Source organism: Arvicanthis niloticus, chromosome 3, assembly GCF_011762505.2.
Source record: "Arvicanthis niloticus isolate mArvNil1 chromosome 3, mArvNil1.pat.X, whole genome shotgun sequence".
Lineage (NCBI taxonomy): Eukaryota > Metazoa > Chordata > Mammalia > Rodentia > Muridae > Arvicanthis > Arvicanthis niloticus.
In genome coordinates, this window is record NC_047660.1 from 69,094,306 (window position 1) to 69,103,294 (window position 8,989).

Consider the following 8,989-nt stretch of genomic DNA (forward strand, 5'->3'; position numbering starts at 1 on the left):
AAATAACATTTTTAATTTAAAAAGGTCTTGTGCAGCCCGTGAAACCCTTTCTGACCCAAGAGACTTGTGGGACTGATGATTTTGGATGACAGTAGAGTTGAAGCCCATTGCCTTCTGGGAATTGCCCCTGAGTAACCCTGGGAGTGGTCTTAAGATCAAGGCTCACAGCCCCAACTCATTAGGTGCTTTTGTTCAGTGCCCCCAAGGGGACTTGGAGCCTATACAGTTCTGCCCCATCCAGAGCTGGTAGCACCCACTCGATGCCTACTGTTGGCTACCAGGTAGGAGCATGGGGAGCTCAGGCCTGGCAAACTCTGCAGCAGTTCAATTGCAATCAGGGATTTGGCAAAAAGCTTTTGATTTGATTGCTAGCAATAAATTCAGTTTTGATTAAAAACATTACAGTCAAATTGAGCATAGGTCCAGTCTGCTGGGCTCTGGGTTTGATACTTCTGTCTCAGCTGCTATTATTAGATAAGAATCAGCTTTCGTTTGCAAGTCATTGTTACCTGACAACCTTTAACAAGATTCCATTAGCCTGGTGTAGTGGTTTATACCTGTAGTCCCAGTATTCAGGAGACTGAAGCAGGAGGATTACTATGAGTTTGAGACCAGACTTGCTACATAGTGAGTTCTAAGCCAGATTGCTATGAAATGCCGTCTTAAAAAAAAAAAAAGGAAAATAAATGATAATGTTCTGTTTATCTTAACTTCAGGTGTTCGTTGTTTCACTCTTAAAAAAGCCACCGCCTATATTTATATGAAATATATGGAAAACTCCCATGTACACTAATTAGTTAATGGCGATCATAGTTTCATTTATCCCCCCATTTCCTGTCCTATTATTTTGAAACAAATTTTAGATACCATCTCCTCAAATGTGCTTAGACATGAACATAATACACTCGTGTAACATCCATTAGGTCGAGAGCGGCAGCACCCTTCTGTAATATCAGCATGAGGGAAGTGGGAACAGGAGGATTGGGAGGCCAAGGTCATCCCCAGCTACATAGCAAGTTCTGAGGCCAGCCTGGGCAACACGAATTTAAAACAATTTTGATTCAACCAGTGCCTAAGTTCGGATCATCTATACAAGTTGTAAAATACGCTTGTCTTGACGCAGCCTGGCTGGAGTCTGCACACTCAGTCCCTGCTCGGGGGCTGGTTCCCGTGCTCATTTGTGCACGTTGATTTTGAAGAAATTATAATTACTAATTTATTTGTATGTAACTTTTTAACCAAAAGATTTGTTAAAAAAAAAAAAAAAGTAATGAAGTTTTTGCAAGGCCAAGTTCTATGATTATATTAGAAGTTAGTTTGATATAGTAAGTCTTACAAACAGCTAAATTCTGTCAAAGAAAAAATCCATTTTAATGCATGATTGAATATTGATAATTAATGGCAACTATGAGGAAGTCATATGCAAAGATTAATTACCAACTGAGCTCTGTGAACATTTTTCTTCCTTTGTAATCTTACCTCCTGAGAGAAACAGTCTATATTGGTCCTACAGTGAATTGACAGATATGTCCAGAAAAAAACAGCCGCTGACTTTAATCTTTATTGGTCATGCTCAATTGGATATACTTTTTTTTCCCAGAGACAATATTTTCCAGTTAATTTTTTTCTGTAATGCAAGAATCAGAAGGTGAGAATCTGGAGGCCTTTCACCTTGTCATTTTTTTAATTTTATGTGTCTGGGTGTTTTGCCTGCATGTATGTCTGTGTACCACATGTGTGCCTGGTACCCACAGAGGCTGGGAGATGGTGTCGGACCCCCTGTGACTGGAGTTGCAGATTTGAGTGTGGGTGCTGGGAATGTAATTCTGGGAAAATGACCTCTGATCCTAACAACTGGACCATGTCCCAACCCAGTCTGATAGAGGAAAGTCCTAAGTTTCCTTTTCTCAGGGTGACTCCAATTGGCGTCAAGTTGGTGAGAATTAACCAGCTCACTCTGCCATAGGCGTGTATAGAGAATGAGCACACAGCAAGCACAGGGTTTGGAACGCTTGGTTTAAGATCCCAGTGACCAGGGGCTTGGACCACACCCTCTACCAATAAAGAGAAGCTGCTCTTGCTATATATACTCCTGATGAGAAATCTAACACCAGAATCACGTGATCATCATGCGCTGACTCTTCTCATTGCTGCCTCTAAAAAGATGCCCTGAGATGCTTGCTTCAGAGGGTGACTCAGCAGAGAGGGGCAAACTGTTTGCACATTGGATTTGCACAGCCACTGGACTTGCATGCCCACCAGCTTGGGCCTTGGCAGACCCAGCTGTGACTGGCCACATCTCTGGTTCCCTCTGCAAAGGTAGCTGGTGGCTGGTGACTAATTACACGTTTGACAAGTTGTTAAGACAGTGCCACATGTGTCCTCCTTGGGCTGCAAATTGCCAGGTTACTGGTGGATTTCCTGTATGGGTACTAATTATACCTAATTCAACCCTGAGATTTCCACATTTGTCTTTCTGTCACAAAGTTTGGAGTGACAAATAGCTCACTTCTTGGGGAGCAATCTGTCTGATGGCTCACTTACCTAACAAAGTCATTCATGCCGCCAGCAGTGTAAGAACAAAACTTGGAGCATCCTCCTGCGTTTGTGGCCCTCAGAAAAGTTTGCCTTGTCCTGTTATTTGTTTTCACAATGAATTAATTACCTCAGAAACATAGACAAGCCTCCAAAATGTGAAGCGTGTGGATGTATGGGCACATAGTCTCTGGTGGCCACTGTGTGACTGAGGGGGAGAGTTTAACCCTGAATGGGCTCAGGAGGGTTGGGTGGCTAATTTTAACTACCACCTGGCAGATACCCCTTCAGTTCTCTTCCAAGAAACCACCCCTCACAGGAAGAAGACTTGTGCAATACTGGAAGTGTCAGTAAGCCCTTAACAGCTGGCTCCTTTCCCCTGTAGGCTGCTTATGAGTTCTCCCTGGCTCTTTCCATGATCCACTGTGCTTCTGGATCCCCAGTGTGAGAGATGGGAACATGGCTGTCAGCTAAGGCCACTCGCTCCTTTTCACACTGGCCAAATGGCTTTTGTAAGTGATCTCAACACTGGTCCTAAATGTTTTCCAGAAAATTCTAATGTTTCCTTTGGAAAGAAGAGTGTCCTGTTGTATGCCTGCTGCTGCTGAGGTAGGATGGGAGGGTGTGGGTGCTGTTGGAGCCAGGCAGGACGAGCTTTGAGGTCTAATCTTATGAAGGGAAATAATGGGCAATGGGAGACTGTAGCATCCCAGTGCCTGTGGCCAGTTTGTCCTTGTCAGGCCTCTAGGCTGGGTCTCAGCTAGTCTTCAGCTATTTTTAATGACTTACAATTGCCTGGGAGTGGAGGCAGAATCTGGAAATCTGCCTGTGAGAAGACTATACCCACTAAATCTGTGGGTGTTTGGAAGCTATTTTGAGATAACTGAGTACAGTTAAATGGCTCTTAAGCCAACTTGGGAAGCTGAGGCAAGAGGAAAAAAAGATTTGAAGCCAGCCTAGGCTATCTGATACAACCCCACCACAAAATAAAACTCAAGGCATACATGGTGGCACAGGCTGTAATTCTGGCCCTCAGGAAACTGAGACAGGAAGAGCATGAGTTGAAAGCTAACCTGGGCTACACAGCAAGTTCCAAGTTCCAAACCTGTGAGACCTTGTGTGCAAGGTGGAGTCAAGAGAATCAAAAGTTGGAAGTTATTTTCTGTTACAGAGTACACTCAGTGCTGTCAATGGCTACAAGAGACTGTCATGATGATGATGATGATTGTGGTGGTGGTAGTGATGGTGATGATAATGATGGAGGGTAGTTTTACTGGGACAGTTATACAAAAACAGGTTGCAGAGAAAACAAGCTAGACACAGGTAAAGACAGAACAAGCCAGAGAATGAGAAGGAGCCAGAAGATTTGAACAGATTGCCAAAGATAGTATGAGGCCAAGCAGAGCAATTCAGGAGAAGCAGAGAGAAGCCAGATTGAATCAGTCAGCTTGGAAAGGAGTTTGAGCCAGAAGAGCTGAGCTGACCAGCCAGCCAGCAATCAGAAAGAACTAGGAAGGGTGCGCTTATTCAGCAGTAAGTCTCAGAGACTGAAAACACTCTAGGCCTAGATAAGATTGTATGGAGACTAGAAGTTTCCAGGACTAGGACTAGGTTAGCAGATAGAGACAGTAAGCCTTGAAGAAGACAATTACATCAGGCAAATAAAAGTTACTTTTATATTGCCAGTGTTAAAAATAAGAAGATAAGTGTTTTTCAGGCCTGAAGAGATGGCTCAGTGGTTAAGAGCACTGGCTGCCTTCTCTTCTGGAGGACTAGGGTTCATTTCCCCAGAACCCACACAGCAACTTCCAACTGTCCGTGATCCTAGGAGATCTAACATTATCTTTCTGCCACCACAGGTCAGTGATATTCAGACATACACACAGACAAAACACCCATAAAATAAAGTAAAACATACTCAAGCAAGCTGAGCATGCTCTCACAGGTGATCCCTGGCTGTCTGGGAGAGAAGAAAGGAAGATCACAGGTTCAAGGTCTGCCTGGACTAGAGAGTAAACTTAAGGCTAGCATGGGTAATTTATTGAGACTCTGTCTCAAAATAAAAAGCAGAAAGAGAGCTGGAGATACAGTTCAGCATGAGAGTATTTGCCCAGCATGCACAAAGTCCTAGGTTCAATTCCCAATGCTCACAGAGAAAAGGGGGAGGGAAGCCAAGGAATGGGTGACCTTGAGGTTTGTAATTGGGTCCCACTTGGGTTTTCATCTGATTCCATGAACGGTGAATACAAACCATAACCACATCATCACCCTGAGCATGTCCAGTCACTGGGACTTTCCGGTCACATGTGCTCTTCCAGCTGGTTTTGGTAAGGACACCATTTGTAGTGGGATTGGGACTGATCTGTAAGGAGCTGGATGGCCCGGCAAGCCCTACACCTGAATGTGTTCTGGTGTTTGATGAGCCCAACATCTTCTGTCACTTGCTTAGTCTTTCATCTGGGCAAGTCCCCTGAACAGTCCCCTTTGGTGCCCTCATCAGTAGGCAGGACAAGTCTTGCCTCTGAGATTGAATAATAAATATAAAGTTATTAGCATTCTGTGGCACTGAGACCACGGCTTTCAGAACTCTGCCACTGAATGTACCTGGCAAAGGGGTTCTTTACATCGGTTCTCTAGTGGGGACCAGCAGGGGATGAGCGTTGGCTTTGCCGCAGCCGGAAAGCTCCTGTCTCCGCATCAAACTCTACAGAAGACCCGGCTCTTCTCTGAATCAAAGAAAGAGAACAAACTTGGATGCTGCTCAGAGATAGTGTCACCACTGGCACAGATGAACCCTTCCACCCTGTGGGTACCTCAGTTTTCGGGCCTTTCAGTTCTTCTGTTACACACCATGGGAGAGCAAGTAGCACTATTAGGAGGTGTAGCCCTGTTGAAGGAAAGCATTTTGGTTCGGTTTGTTTTCTATAGAAAGTACAGGAGCAAAGTACAAACCCACTCGAAAACACCATTCATGCAACTTGACAGAAATCAAGCCTACGCTTTGAGGCTTTCTTACACCCCCACCCCCGGCCATCTATGTCTTCGTTCATTGAGCATTGAGTGTTACAACTCTTCTCCAGGCTTTCCCTTCACACATTAGGTTATCACACCAGGAATCATTACAGGAAGATCCATTCTCTGCCCCTGAAAGCACTCCCTTACAAGGAAGCTCCAGCAAAGCCATTGTCAGAGGAGCCATGTCTTATCAGGGTCAGATGAGATCCTCTCAGGCCCAAAGGAAAAGGAACAACATTTCCTGGCAGCACGGGTTGGACACTTTACAAACAACTCATTTACATTCTCCCAACCTAATAAGTAGAACTGATTTCAGTTCAAATACCAGGCGGGGAGGGAAGAGGAGATGTCCTCTAAGTACAAGGCCCTGAAATCAGAACAAGGTCGTGATGTCACCACCCGGCACTCCCTCCCACTCCTTTGTTTTCCACACGGCTGTGGGGTACCAGCGTACTTTTCCATAGGCCTGAACAAATGATGAGCAAAACTCAAGCTAGAGGTTGAGAATGCACATGAGTATAAAAAAAGACTGGGTGGAGGTGGCTGGGAGTTGAAGAAATGACCCTGAGAGATGGGAAAGAGAAGGGCGGGCAGCTAGGTCACCCACTGTCCACTCAGTATGAGGCATCACTCCAGCAGAGGGCATTGCTCCACCCGTCTTCTTCCTCAGTCATAGGAAAGGGACATGTGGTCACCTTGGGTCACCCACACTGCAGGGACCTTGGAGGGAAGGCAGGAAGACAGAGAACAACATGGAAGCCAGGTCAGATTTGCAAATATTGATTTCTGTGACTACCCAGCTCACCTGGCCTCTTCATTGACATCACATATTGTCACCTCTGCTTCTTGGAGGAGCTGCATTGCATCTGCATTTTGCTGGCCTACAAGGGCTGCTAGGCTTTAAACACAGCTGCAGGTAGGTGACTTTTAAATTTCACTTAGAACACACTCTGTCCACAAAGAAATCTCAGACATCTCAAGATGGATGGTGGGCATCTGTACATCCTTGTTCTAGCTCAATCTTCCTGCGTCTGAGTTTCTGCAACCACATCTCCTCAGGACACCAGATGTGAGGATGTCCTTATTCATCCTTTATACTCACACCCAGAAAGAGATGGCTCCTAGCCAAATAAATCCCCGAACTCAGCCATTTCTCAGCCTTTCTAGTCCCAGTTAGCACTGTCTTTCATTGGGCCTATATCAAGGGCCTCATTGTGCTTTCTTACTTTGGCCCATTCTTGGCTTGGGACCAGCAAGACTGTGGTAAGGAGTCCTTCCCACTGTATCAGCCTTCGTTTTACAACCTCCAGTAGCCCCTTCCACTTCACTCCCACTCCTACAAGATCAAGCTTGCCCTCAGAAATACAGAATGGCTTACTTTCTCTGGGCCAGTGGCAGCACATGACCTCTGGTGTTTCCTGGGCCCCACCCTGGATTTTACTGATATTATTTTCAAGAGCTGGAGGTCACTGATTTTAAAGTTGGTCAAGGTTAGATTGACTAATTTCTAAACTTAGCCTTTAAGATAAGAACTTAACTGACCTTATCTAAGAAGGAGATTGTCCTCTTTGTCTTTACCTGCACAGGAATCACTGTGGCCAGACCAGCACCTCAGAACCCTTACTATAATACATGTCTGTCTCTTTTGAATAACCCAGCAGCTTTGTTCTCTTGGTTTCCAAACTCCCTTTTCTTCCCAAACTTCTCCACCTCCAAAATAAAACCAACCAAATAACAGAAAAAAAAAAACAAACAAACAAACAAACAAAAAAAAAACCCTAAGTCCATTTTAACTTTAGGGGCTTGACGGAAGTAGGACCACAAGATAATATGTTCTGGGATCAGTTTTTGTGCATCAATGTGAATCAACGTTTGCAAGCAGCAGATAAAACTGTGAGAGAACCTCATTGTAGCAAGCAGCTGCCTGCCAGCAAATCTCCAGTGCACAACAGAGGCCTGGTCATTGTGAGCCAGGTAGAAAGACAGGAGGAGAGACAGCTCAGGCCTTCCTCATGGGCCAGCAAATGAATCGGTTGTTTGGCAGTTACTGTTAGGACAGCAGATCTGGATGCAGGAGCTCTCTAAAGATAACATCAGAACTTGCTTTGCCCTCCTTACACAACATGGGTGGATTCAAATCAAGGAAGCCCCTCAGCCAGGAGACATGTTTTATTCACCTCACACTTGAGGGGTTCACTGACTGGAATTCAATAGAAAGTGTTCTCTGTGTGAAAGTAATTTCAGAAACTAATCTAGTTTATGGAAATGAAAGGCATCAAAACACAAAAAAACACTGTTTCTCTACAAGTGCTTTGCCTCAAATATTTGACATGGAAATTTGTATAATCCCTCTGGGGGCATGTGGGTCTCACCAGTGTTAACATCTTTTGAAATGAATTTCACAAATGTTTATTTGCCGTGCCAGGCTGACAAATAATTTAGAATATCAAACTATCTTCCTGAAATCAAATGCAATGATATGGATCTCCAGTTGTGGAAGCTAAAAGGTGTGAATTTTAATTGGGCCCTAGAGATGACATCATTTTCAAAGACTGTTCCCACGAAGCAGAAGGTATCACTAACCTGATCCGGGGCTCCAGATCCCCTGGCTATTTAGGTAACGCACCTCAGAAATGACAAGGGGTCCTCCACTGCCATGTTCTGCTTCATTTCCCACAAAGGAAACCATTCTTAGTGCGTCTACCTGAAGGGACTGGAAAAGGAGAAAGGAAAATGTAGACAGTGTTGCCAGATGGGACTATTGCTTCTTACAGGGGCTTTAAAAAAAGAGCAGTAGGAGATGACCCTCCCAAAATATTCCTGAGGCAAAACTAAGCCAGGAAGAGCCCAAGGAGGAGCTTTATGATACCCCAATCATCCGTTGAGTCTGAATGTTCCATGTTTTATTCCTTTGGGAAAGCACTGGATTCTTGGATGAAAAAAAGAAAATAAGAATAACCCATGTAGTGTCAACAAGATATCCCATGAGTAAGAAGGTTCTCCATGAGGCCTGATGACCTAAGTCCAATCTCTGGAACCCACACAGTAGAAGGAGGGAAAAAAAAAAAAAAATCAACCAACCCCTTAAGTTGTCCTGTAATTGCCGCATATGTGCCATGGCATGAACTCTGACGTACATGTATGATAAATAAATTCATGGCAGGTGGACTATTCAAAACCCATGTGGTCCTGGGAGAACCTTTAGCCCCTGGTTTTGAGGTTCTTCCCTGAAGCCACAGTATTATGCCTGGTAGGAGAGTTAGAGTGGGCACCGTCTTTACAACCGGTCTAACAATCCCAGCATGCATATCTGCACACTAGCAATTCCAGCATAGACATCTACACAAGGGTCACAGCTTGCCTCGTTTTGCTTGGTAGGTGAGGAGCAGAACCAGCTGCAGAACGAAGGCTAGCCCCATGGTTCAATATCTTTGACACC